Source organism: Hyperolius riggenbachi, chromosome 1, assembly GCF_040937935.1.
Source record: "Hyperolius riggenbachi isolate aHypRig1 chromosome 1, aHypRig1.pri, whole genome shotgun sequence".
In the NCBI taxonomy this organism is placed as follows: Eukaryota; Metazoa; Chordata; class Amphibia; order Anura; family Hyperoliidae; genus Hyperolius; species Hyperolius riggenbachi.
The window spans coordinates 154,976,721-154,989,484 of record NC_090646.1 but is presented as its reverse complement, the minus strand read 5'-3'; positions in this window follow the sequence as shown (position 1 = coordinate 154,989,484).

Below are 12,764 nucleotides of genomic sequence, written 5' to 3'. Positions count from 1 at the left end.
TCTCTCCATATAGTTATCCAGAGATATTCTCCCCAGTATACTGTAGGTAGCCAGGTGTCACTGTCCAGTATAAATACCCCCTCCCCCCCACCTTGTAGGTAGTAAGAGGTGTCTCCAGGGCATTGCATTGGTGTCAGTAAGCTCTTCATTACTCACAGACATCAGATCACTGGCAACCAAAGAGAGAGAGGGCACACAGTACCCATGCCATGCTCTTCAAATGCGGGAAGTGAATGACATCACTTCCACATATGAAGTGCTGCGTGTCCGCGGTCACTGTGCTCTCTCTCTCTCTTTCTACCTTCGATTGCCTCTGATCTGAGGTCTGAGTGATGGGGAGGCACCAGGGAAGGCATGGTGGCACAGTATGGGGGCAGGTGTGGTGGTGGAGCACGGGGGCAGGCATGGCGCCCATGTCAAGTGCCATGCCTGCACTCCTCTAGGTAGCCCACTTCTTTGACACAATGTAAAGCAATCAGTGTTCAGCTTGTATTACAGTGTAGATTTGCTGCCCCATCAAAATAACTCAACATGCAGCAATTAATGTCTAAACCACTGGCTACAAAAGTGAGGACACACCCAAGTGAAGAAAAATTCTGCCTAATTAGACATTTCCACTCTGTGGCGTCATGTTACTTGTAAGTGGTACAAGATTTCAGGTGTGAATGGGAATCAGGTGTGTAAAGTTTGGTGTTATCCCGCTAACACTCTCTCATACTGGATGCTAGAAGATGGCCTCTATCACGGAAGAGCCGTGAGACCAGAAGACGCAATCGCAAACGGTTTCCTGAACCGATTGTTGTTGCGTTGCCAGATCAAGATTTCATGTCTGGGGGGTCTTCTTCTGGAAATCTAGCTTTCATAGCTGCTAGAGGAAGGCGGCTCATGAAGCCTTTTGCCAGTGACTTGTTAATTAGGCAGAGGTGTGAAACCCTAGCTGGAATCCTGGTGTAATACTCAAAGGTTGTTCTAGCTGGTCACGCTTAGATGATAATTAACACACCAAAAGGTGGCTTTCATCCAAGGGGAGCCAAAGGAAGCTAGCTCCACAGGGGTCCATGGAAGCTCAGCAACAGTAGCACCGCTGGGGAACAGATTTAAATGCATGTGGTTTATGATTTCTGTCTGTTAAATGAAAACCGTGTAGAGCACAGCTATGAAATTCATATAGTCTGATTCGTTAAAATCTACCCAATGCGCTGATATAAAATTAATAACAATAACCCGTCCGGTTATTGGTGTACGACCCTTCTCGGGGACAGGACAGCCTAACGCACTCATGCAAGATGTCATATTAATCGGTATTTTTTGACAATTATAAATCCGCTGTCCACCTAAATATGACATTTATCGTTTATAAGTTACAGTGTTTTACAATTTAAGCTCAAAATTCCCCTAGGAGGAGGTGGGCTGTCATTGGTGGGTAATTCAGAGGGGGCAGGCGTTGCCACACCCCCAAACCAGCTTCATCAAAAGCACATTGCCAGCAGACGGACTTCAGTCCTCCATTTTAACATCATCTGGATTACAACTAGACCTGCTGCTGGGCAGAGGACCACCCAGCAGCCATCTTGGAACTGTAACATCTGCTTGGATTACAAAATATGCCTAAAGGCCTATGATTCTGAAACCAAGGACTTTGCATTTCTTTTCCCAGAAGGACATATTTCCACATGAACTCAAGTATCCGTATTTTCTCTCCCTTTTTATTTTCATACTGCGCTATTATTTGTCTCTATAATTGTTGATTTTAACGATTTTCTGTATATATTAATTATTTATATTGCTTTTATAATAAACAACGCTAACGTCATTTATTTGTTTGGCTACACCTATTATTCAGCAATACAAAACTGAACCCTGGCTTCTGAAGAGTCACTACTATTGTGGATAGCTAAATAAAATAGAGTGTGTTTAACAGTTTTCTATTTGCAGGTCTAGAGTCAGCCAGTCAGTGGGTTCCTCTGTTCCATGGTAACAGAGGTGGTGGCAGTTATACCCTGAAATAGTGTGTAATTTGTATTACCGTAACTCACCGGCTCCCTTCTAGTAGGTCTGCTGCCAAAATCCCAGTGGTTTCTGCACACCGATTGCAACCACAGATTGCATGGTCTGTGTGCTGAAACCGATTGGAAGGCATTGTGCGGTCCGGCCATTAGGGGGCTTGTGACAGTGTTTGGCAGCGTTTGGGATCTTTGTGTATCTCAGATAGCGCTATCAAATTAGCCCTGTCAAGAAACAAACTAATTCGTTGGTGTTGTAGCTGAATGCAATATATTTTTTATATATACAGAGACTGTGTAGCCAGTACTCCTCCCCAAAAGTTTAATTTTATTCGGCGTGAAAATGTCTGGGAACTACAAGAACATGTGCCAAGCAGATCTGAAAAATCTTTTTCAATCGCGGGGCATTGACATCCGCCGCAAGACAAAACAGGAAATAATAGACTTGTTTTAATGGGATACCCAGCAACTGCGGGAGTGGGATGTGTCCACTGAGGAGGACACCAGCCCATCTGACTCACGTCGAGGGAAACCAAAGATCCTATGCATACAGAGGTTGAGCATCCTGCGGGCCTTGCTGCTGAGCCGACCAGCAGCAGCCTGTTAGAGTGAAAGACAAGATTGTCACTGGATTCCGAGACACCGGAGCAGACATCACGTTAGTTCACTCACACCTTGTGCCAAAGGAGAGCATCAGCTCCCTCCGATCCCTTGCCCTTACTGGAGTAGAGGGCACCCTTTTACACATAGCCCAAGTGAGAGTGAAGCTTGACTGGGGGGTGGGGGTTCAAGAAAGGGTTGTTGGGGTTGTGGATGATCTACCGGTCCCTGTGTTGTTGGGGACTGATTTGGGCAAGCTTGTGTCCTATTACGAACCTGCCGCAACCGCCTCGACGCTCACGGAAGGAGACGGACTCTCCACCCACCACCAGGTACTCTACACACTAGGGGAGCACCAGGGGGACGTGGGTTGAATGTGCCCAGTTCAAGGGTAACGGGTTCAATAGTACCTGAGTCAACGATACCTGTGTTTAATGTACAAACTGTCTGTGATGAAAATGTTACTGTACCTGTCACTGTCATTAATGCATGTGTCAATGATGTGAATAATGTCAATGATTGTAATGCTAATGCTGTGCCTGTGCTAGCAGTCACCCAGAGTGCTGCAAGGGTTGTGGGCTCAGTGCCAAACTCTGCGTTCAGTACTGACCCCAGCGGTGAGAACTTTCAGCAGCTGACTTCATGCGACATGAGCCAGCTGGCTGAAACTGACAGTGCTGTATTCACAGCAGCGCTACAAAGTGACCCAAGCCTGGAGGCGCTCAGGCAGCAAGCCTCTGAGCCCCTTGCAGATGGGATTGCTTTCAAGGTGTACTGGGAAGGTGGGAAATTGTACAGCGAGTCTGTGCAACCCACCGCTGGTAGATCACATGCGAATACCAAATGGCTTGTGGTCCCGAGTGCGTTCGGGGACATGTGCTGAAATCCACACATGGTAATCCTCTGACAGGGCACTCAGGTGTTTGCAAGACACTTGCCTGTATTCGAAAACAGTTTTATTGGCCCAGGATGAACATGGATGTAGCAAGATACTGCAAGGCATGTGCCATCTGTCAGGAGCTGGGAAGGTCCAGGGATTCCCGCAGGGTTCCCTTAGGTCCACAGCCACTTAGCAAGGAGCCCTTGCGTGGGCTGGCTGTTGACCTGCCCGACCTACTGCCCGTTGTCAGCAGTCCTGGCAGACACCACATCCGAACGCGGTGGCGCAAACGCCCTGTCCAGAAAGGTCCATGTCGGGTTAAACCTGAGGGTAGCGGACAGTGACCTGTCCAGGGAAACTGAGCAGCAGGCTCCAATGAGTTATCCCGCCGTACCGGCAGCTCGAGACCTGTCAGCCAGATTAGCGGCAACGCCACACATCTTGTGCATGCCTGGCTGAAGCCTCTATCCTTGAAGGGAGGTGTCACGGAAGAGCCGTGAGACCAGAAAACACAACATGAGTGCCCTGTCAGAGGATTACCATGTGCGGATTTCAGCACATGTCCCCTGAACGCACTCGGGACCACAAGCCATTTGGTATTCGCATGTGATCTACCAGTGGTGGGTTGCACAGACTTGATGTACAATTTCCCACCTTCCCAGTACACCTTGAAAGCAATCCCATCTGTGAGGGGCTCAGAGGCTTGCTGCCTGAGCGCCTCCAGGCTTGGGTCACTTTGTAGCGCTGTTGTGAATACAGCACTGTCAGTTTCATCCAGCTGGCTCATGTTGCATGAAGTCAGCGGCTGCAATCAGTTTCCTGAAACGATTGTCGTTGCGTTGCCAGATCAAGATTTCATGTCGGGGAGGGGGGGGGGGGGGTCTTCTTTTGGAAATCTAGCTTTCATAGCTGCTAGAGGAAGGCTGCTTATGAAGCCTTTTGCCTGTGACTTGTTAATTAGGCAGAGGTGTGAAACCCTACCTGGAATCCTGGTGTAATACTCAAAGGTTGTTCTAGCTGGTCACGCTTAGATGATAATTAACACACCAAAAGGTGGCTTTCATCCAAGGGGAGCCAAAGGAAGCTCAGCCACAAGGGGTCCATGGAAGCTCAGCCACAAGGGGTCCATGGAAGCTCAGCTGTGACTTGTTAACCACTTAAGGACTGCAGTGTTAAACCCCCCCAAAGACCAGGCTAATTATTGCTAAATTGGCCACTGCAGCTTTAAGGCCAAGCTGCAGGGCCGCACAACACAGCACATGAGTGATTCCCCCCCTTTTCCCCCCCACCAACAGAGCTCTCTGTTGGTGGGGTCTGATCGCTCCACATTATTTTGTTTATTTTTTTATAAATATTTATTTTATAAATGTTTTGATACATTTTGCTTTTTTTAAATTTATTTTCCCCTGCTCCTTCCCTCCTTCCCCCCGCCAGCCAATCAGGGTGATCAGCTGTCATAGGCTTTAGCCGATCACTCCCCAGCCTCAGGAGAGGACAGCCGTGTCACACGGCTGTCCCCAGTACAGAGCTGCTGCCGATTGCAGCGCTTACATGTAAATAGACGGCAATCACGGCGTCTAACAGTCTCCCGAACGGCGATTGCCGCTCGGAGACTGAAGGCGGGGTGGAGCTCGCCCCCCCCGAGCAGGAGATGCGCACACAACTTGCGCACGATCTCCTGCAAGGTGCAGCCCCAGAACTTGATGCCAATTGGCGTTAGGTGGTCCTGGGCTGCCGCCTCGGTCACGCCCATTGGCGTGAGACGGTCCTAAAGTAGTTAGCAGCCGGAGCTGCGAGCGCGTAGGGCCTTCCCTCTTCCTTGCTGCCATCACACACACGGGTGAGTCTCGGTATCTGATTCTTTTCACTTTCAATATCTTATGAGATGATAACTATCATCTCTCTCCTATATTTGTTGCACTTGGCACTTTTTTGCAATCCTAGACACATGCATTTGATACCTCAGCAGTGAGGTTAGACACAGACACAGAGATTAGAGTTAGCAATAACCATTATAATTTTTGCACATTGTTTACAGCACGCAGTCACTTTGGATCTCAGATTAACCTGTGTTATAATTGATTATAGTACCACTGACAATTGTATTTCTATGCATATATATTTTTTGTATATATATATATATATATATATATATATATATATATATATATATATATATATATATCTTTCATATACTTGTGCAGCAGGGGGTCTGCTTACAAGCAGGACATTTAGAGGGATTTTATGATATTGTTTTTTAAACTGCTTTTAAAGGGACATGTCCTTAATAAACTTGATTACACATTTTCAAATGACGTTTATGTGTGGGAATACTTATTCATTGGTAATATTGTGAACCAAGTGGCAAGTTAGCCATTATAAACCAAATAAGGTGCCTTTCTTTTGATGTAGGGTTTATGATGGACTGAAAACTGGAGAAATGTGTGAGGACCTCGACTCTTGAGGACTGGAGTTGGACAGCACTTGCCTAGGCTATAAGAAGATTGCCAGAACCCTGGAAACTGTGTGAGAGGTGTACTCACTTTTGTAAAATACCGTACTGTATATTAAAGTGGACCTAAACTCTTGCACAGGACATAAGAAAAACATAGAAAAATTCACCCTGTATGTATTTAGAGAGTTTAGCCTGTTTCCCCTTTATCTGTGATTAATCACAAGGTGTAATTTGACCTCTCCCCTGTGTCAACTGACGGCCATGGCATAAGCTCATTTTAAAGCACAGGGTGTTAACAATATGTCTGCTTCCATGAAAACAAGAAGTAGAAACACTGGAGATTTATTTTAGGATTTCTATCCGCTGTAACAATGAAATGTTTTTCTTTAAATGTTATTATGCTGTTAAGTATCTTTTAGAGCAGAGAGGAAGTTCTAAATTCAGGTCCGCTTTAATTAACTATAATAGGTATACTAATAATAACAGCACAGTAAGAGTATGAACTATAATGTTATAAAAGCACAACCATTATTATAGGTTTATATACTGGCAGCATATTCTGTGGCGTTTTACAGCTCCTATTTACTATGCTATTACTTTTACCTGATGTGGTTTATGTAAGCATACTAAAACTCATGTACACACAATGGGGAGATCTATCAGCCAAATCTATGCCTGGTTTAATCGGTTATATATCAAGCTACTACATATGTGTGAAATGATTTGAGCCTTTAAAATTGTTTATAAACTGTTCACTACATTAGTATGGCAAACATCTGCAATGGATTAGTGACAGCAATTTAGAGAAAGAGACATGCAAAATAAAAAAGAACAGCAGATCTTATTCTGTAGCACTGAGCAGCATAGAATTTGACAGTGTAACCATATGGCATTTTTGGACTGCTACAGTTCTGTCTTTGTGGATCCTGTGTTTTAAGTGTTTTGTTTAATACTCGTGATTAGCTGCCCAGACAATGGGCTTGATTGTTTAAGCTGCGCTGCCTTAATGAAAGGAGCGCGAGCTCAGCGCACGCTATGTTGCAGTAGTGCAGCGTAGCGTGCGCTGGTAACTTACACGCGCTCTTTGTAACTAACGGCGGATCCACTCGTCCCACCCTGAGCCTCTTTGGGTCTAGTGGCTTTGATTGATCCAAGCGGATGCAAGTCAAGTGACAGGTGTGTACACCAAGACTTAAGGTGGCCACTAACGATCCAATTTCTAGCGAAAAAAACGTTCGAGCGGAAGTGAAATTGTTCACTACACCATCAACGAACCAATGTTTGCTTCCTATCTATCACAACCAACAAGAAAACCCAAATTTTGGTTTGACAAAAATCCAATCGCACGAAATATTTTTCTAATCATTGGTAATCCATTGTGCCTATCAACAAAGATTATTTACAACCAATCCGATCAGAATTTCTGATCACTCAAATGATTTTTCGCTAGAAATTGGAGCGTTAGTGGCCACCTTTAGACTGATTCCTGTTTTATCCTTGGAGCTGTGTCTTTATTAGATATTTCTGATGGGGATACTCTATCTCTGACTTTTTACCTTACTTTATTATATGTGATATTTTAATCTTTTAAACATAAACATTTTCTTTCTGATTTAATGTAACTACTTTATTTATTTAGTGTTTAAGGAATCAGCATAACCTTGTGCTTTGCTTGCTGTTATCTACATAAAATTATGACTGTTGAATATACATATGTTCTGCACTTAGCAACTCATATTTATATCCAAAAATTGTAGAGACAGGAATATGAAGGAAATCATCTTTATTGCCATTTACAAAATGCTACTTGCCTGGGTGTTGCATTACTCCCCTGCCTCTAATGCTTTAAAACAATAGGCCTGATCTAATTCACTTTTTCTCCAAAGTTTTCTCCTAGGGGATAATTTTTAATCTTCTGTTTAAAATAACATTTCAGCTCCCTGCAATTAAAAAAGTACCAAAAGTAGATGGAAAAGGTACTGTCAAAATAATTCTGAGTATTTTCTGGCTTGCTGGTGGCTTGAAAGGCATTTTGCTGACAAGATGTGAAAGTAACACCTAGGAGAAAACTTTGGAGAAAAAATGAATTGGATCGGGCCAATGACCCAAAACATGTCTGCAGATCAGGTGCTTTCAAGTATGAGCTTATTGTCCACTGAAGGCCAAAGATCAGGTAACTGGCATTTTATAAAGTAAGCCTCCATATTTCTCTCACAACAAGTTTCCTTTAAATTGTACCAGAAATAGGTATAAAAAGAATAAAGAAGATATAAGCAAATGCAGTCGGGTGGCTGCACACCACACATCTGTTGCAAAGGAAGGAGGGCATGGATTTGCATCACTGTGTGAGTGGAGATGGGCAAAGGAAGGATCAATCTACGTAGTAAAAACTCTTATAGTCAAGTTCACCCGGAGCTTGCCAAAGGGATTAGAGCAGTACACTAAAGGTAGCCATATATCCAGCGACGTATAGGCAGATTCGACCAACAGACAAATATATCTCTAATCAAATCTGATAAGAGAGAGAGATCTGTCAGCTGCCCATGTACCACAGGCCATTCATCCGTCCGCCTCGCCACCCCGACGCTGTGCCCCCCTAATAAAACATGTCCCCCCGGTGCCCTGTGTAAAGTATACATTACCTGTCCGCGGCCTGTGCTTGTCCCCCGCTGGCTTCTGGGATTCCTCCTGCATACACGCGCGCCCTGCATGTTTTCCTAGTAAGGGCGCACGTGTGTGACGTCAGACGTGCACCCTTACTAGGAAACCACGTGGGGCGCGCGTGTATGGAGAGGGGAATGCGCCCGGAGCAGCAGAGGGACAAGCGCAGGCTGCAAACAGGTTATGTATACCTGTCTGGGGGGACATTTACATTAGGGAGTGACAGCGCTGGGGGTTTCGTCGATCGTTGTAGTTATCTATCAGTGTGATGTGTATTTTATGCATGGTATTTGTATTTTTTCTCAAGTAATAATTTCCAAGAAATTCCCATACTGCTGAATTAATAATTGGCTGCAGATCTCTAACGGTTTATGTGCTAGGAAATTGTCGGGATCGACAATGTGACCAATTATCATCGTGAAATTGGTCGCATTCTCGGTCGGGCATGCACTTGACGGCACCGATTTTCATCCGATTAGATTATAATAATCGAGTAGGATGGTCGATCGGCCGCCGAGTCGCCTGATGTATGGCCACCTTCATGAGGATCACCAAACACATGACAATGGTGAGCATTATACCCTCCTCAGGATCCATTTACCCATTTCAGCCCGCTGGGATTTTTCACCTTATGCATCAGAGCAATTTTCACCTCCCATTCATTCGCTAATAACTTCATCACTACTTATCACAAGTTATTGATCTATATCTTGTTTTTCCACCACTAATTAGGCTTTCTTTGGGTGGTACATTTTGCTAAGAATTATTTTTTTATAAATGCATTTTAACAGGATTAATAAGAAAAAAAATTGAAAAAAATCATTATTTCTCAGTCCATTATAGCTTTAAAATAATCCATGCTACCATAATTAAACCTATGTATTTTATTTGCCCGTTTGTCTCAGTTATGACACCATTTTAATTTTGTCCCTATCACAATGTATGGCGCCACTATTTTATTTGGAAATAAAGGTGCATTTTTTCCGTTTTACGTTCATCACTATTTACAAGCTTATAATTTAAAAAATGTTCGTAGTAATGTTCACATGCATATTTAAAAAGTTCAGACCCTTAAGTAACTATTTATGTTTTTTGTTTTTTTTAATTGTAATTTTTTTTTTCCATTAAACATTTCATTTGGGTAATTTTTTGGTGTGGGAAATAAACAGTTAATCTCAAATGTTAAAATGTGTGTGAATTCCCTTCAAAAATGTTTGTAGATGTAGTTTTACTATTTGGCCACAAGATGGCCACCTTGAAATTTTTTTTTTTTTTAATCTTGTGCTTCTCGCTAACCAGAAGCACGAGGCGGATGGGGAAACTTTTTTTTTGCAGAAAGACTGCGGCCTCTGGTAAGAGACCATCATTTTTTCTGCTGGGGATTGTGATCGGTGATCGGGAACCATGTTCCCGTTCACTGATCACAGAGCTACCGGGGAACAGCACGGGGACACGGGGGAGGGCCCACGATTACGTGCGGGAGCGCGCCGAAGCGCGGCACCGCAGCAGAGCAGCCGTCTGGACATGAGGATCATGGGCGGCTGGAATGGTTAATAAAGAGTAAAAAGCAATCCATTTTTTTTTCTTTTGCATACTTTATATTAAAAGAATGAATGTCAGGTCGTATCATTTGTTTTTATATACATACAAAACACATTCATTCTACAGTGTTCCTAGCACATAAACCGTTAGAGATATGCAGCCAATTACTAATGTAGCAGTATGGGAATTTCTTGAAAATTGTTACTTGAGAAAAATAACAAATACACATCACACTCATAGATGGCTACAAACTCAGACAGAACAATATTTTTTGTTACATTAAGTTATGATGATGCATACACCATTTTAGTCTATTTGTACAATGAGACATTATGGGAAATTATGGTTCCAGGATTGCAATGCAATGGAGGGGAAAAGTCACATTGCACATTATGCATGGGTTGCAACACACACAGTGAAGCATACAGTACATAAAAATTACAAGCTTTGGAGAAAAAAAGTGCCCTTCTTCTCCCTCATCTGTTCACCAGTTACATTTTTTTTTCCATTTTTTTTTAAAGCACATCTGAAGTGGATATATAACCATTACGTGACAAAACCTGAGGCTTCTTTCAGTCCCCCATAATCTTCTTGGTCCCTCAGCTTCCCCTGCTCCATCCCTCTGCTTTGCCCTTCTGTAATTTTCAGAACCGCAAATGAGCTACTCACTCCCGCACTCTATTTGTGCATGCTCCACAACAATTGTGCACAGCAGCCTTGGCTGGGAGGGTCCTAAGCATGCGCAGTTACAATTGTTTGTGAACTGTGCATGCTCAAAAGACTCCTGGGCAAGGCTGCTATGCACAGCCACTCGATAGCATTTTGTCGACTCTGACTTTTCGTTACCATGTGTACTTCTGCACGCCAGAGGTGCCATCAGTCCCTGCTTCTTTCAGCTATTTCATAGGCATATTCATAGCTTCCCATATACTGTCTATTCATCTTAGCCTCTGCCGTCCTGTTCTTCTTTTGCCTGCAATTTTTCCCAAGCATCAACTTAAGCATATTACTTTTGTGATGATTTGCTCAGCTGCCTGTGCAGGCAGGCAGCTTTTTGACCATTGTTTTGATTTGCATGCTGCAGGACTCTGGAAAGAAGAGCTTCTGTCAGTTTTGCAGCTTGTGCTTGCAGAGGAATTTGCATACGTTGTCATGCAAATTGCTTGGCCACATTCATTGGAGGTGTGTACTATAAGTACTATGTCTTTCCCACAATGCTTGGCTGTTCATAAGGATTACGTCCTATGTAACACTCCTGGTGGGGTGTCAGCCTTGCTCTCTGTTTGAACATCAGCTTAGAGTAATTCCTGAATCTGCGCTAGGCAGATTTCCCTAGTGCAGTTAGGATTGTATTATCTGTATTGCCTGTTCTGTCTTGTCTTGCCTGTTGCCATTGTCCTGCCCCTACGGTGGTCGACAGGAAATGGTTCTGATCTCTGTTCTTGGAGTATAGCTGGTGCAGCGGTTGCTACCAGCTATCTCTTCTGTTCTGTCTCCTGGGATCGCGCTAGCTACTTTTCGCTAGCGCTGGGGATCCTTCTGTTCTGTCTCCTGGGATCACGCTAGCTACTTTTCGCTAGCGCTGGGGATCCTTCTGTTCTGTCTTCTGGGATCGCGCTGGCCACTTTTCGCTAGCGCTGGGGATCCTTCTGTTCTGCTACTCTGTACCTGGATCGCGCTAGCCACTTTTCGATAGTGCTGTGGATCCTATCTCTCGCTTGTCCCTGTTTTCGTGTGTCTGTCTTGTCTGCTACGCTTGCTGGAGGCTCGGTGAGGTAACCGTTAAGCAAGCGCTCGCGTCCTCTGTTTCATGTTTGTCTGTTAATGGTTAGTTAGGCGTGCTTGTCTCTATTGTGCTTATCATGTGGAGACCGCGCATAACCGCGTGCACTGTTGCGAATGAGTGCGGTGTTCGCGGTTAGCTAGCGTTTGTTATTTTCCGTATCTCCTCATTGTTTTATTTGCTGTGCCTTTGCTACCCTCGTATTCTATTCTGATCTGCCTTGTGTCACGTCTGGCGATCGCACCTCTCGCGATCGCGTTCCTATTTCATATCTGCTGTTGTGTGTGCGCGGTCACGGGGTGGCGACTGGATTGGCGCACACACATACAACCTGTCCCTTTGTTAATTTTCATTTGCAATCGTCTCTCTTGCGATTGCGTTCTGCGCTTCGTACAATTCCTGTCTGGCATTTGTGGAGGTACAGAGGATTGGTTCCTCTGCACTCCCCAGCGCCATCTGCCGACAGGAATTTCCCTCTACAGGTGCGTAGCACCTTTTGCTGGGTGCCTGCAATTACACGCTTGTGGAGGATTTCCGCCATGTCAGTGCACGCGTTGTGCGCTGATCACGGAGAAAGTTCCACAATCGTTACAACTTTAGTGTTAAGTGGAACTTTATATGTAGTGAGGCTTTTACATTAATGTTTATTGATATATATTTTAGACATACACAAATATACAATAAAATACTGTAGTAAAGTAAACTGAAAGCTATTCTTCAAAGTGTACCTAAAGTGACACACTATAAAACATGATGAGATAAACATATGTATGTACAGTCCAATCCTACTTAGAACTAGGTTGTGTTCCTTTTTTTCATTGTAAAGGTTCAGAATCCAGG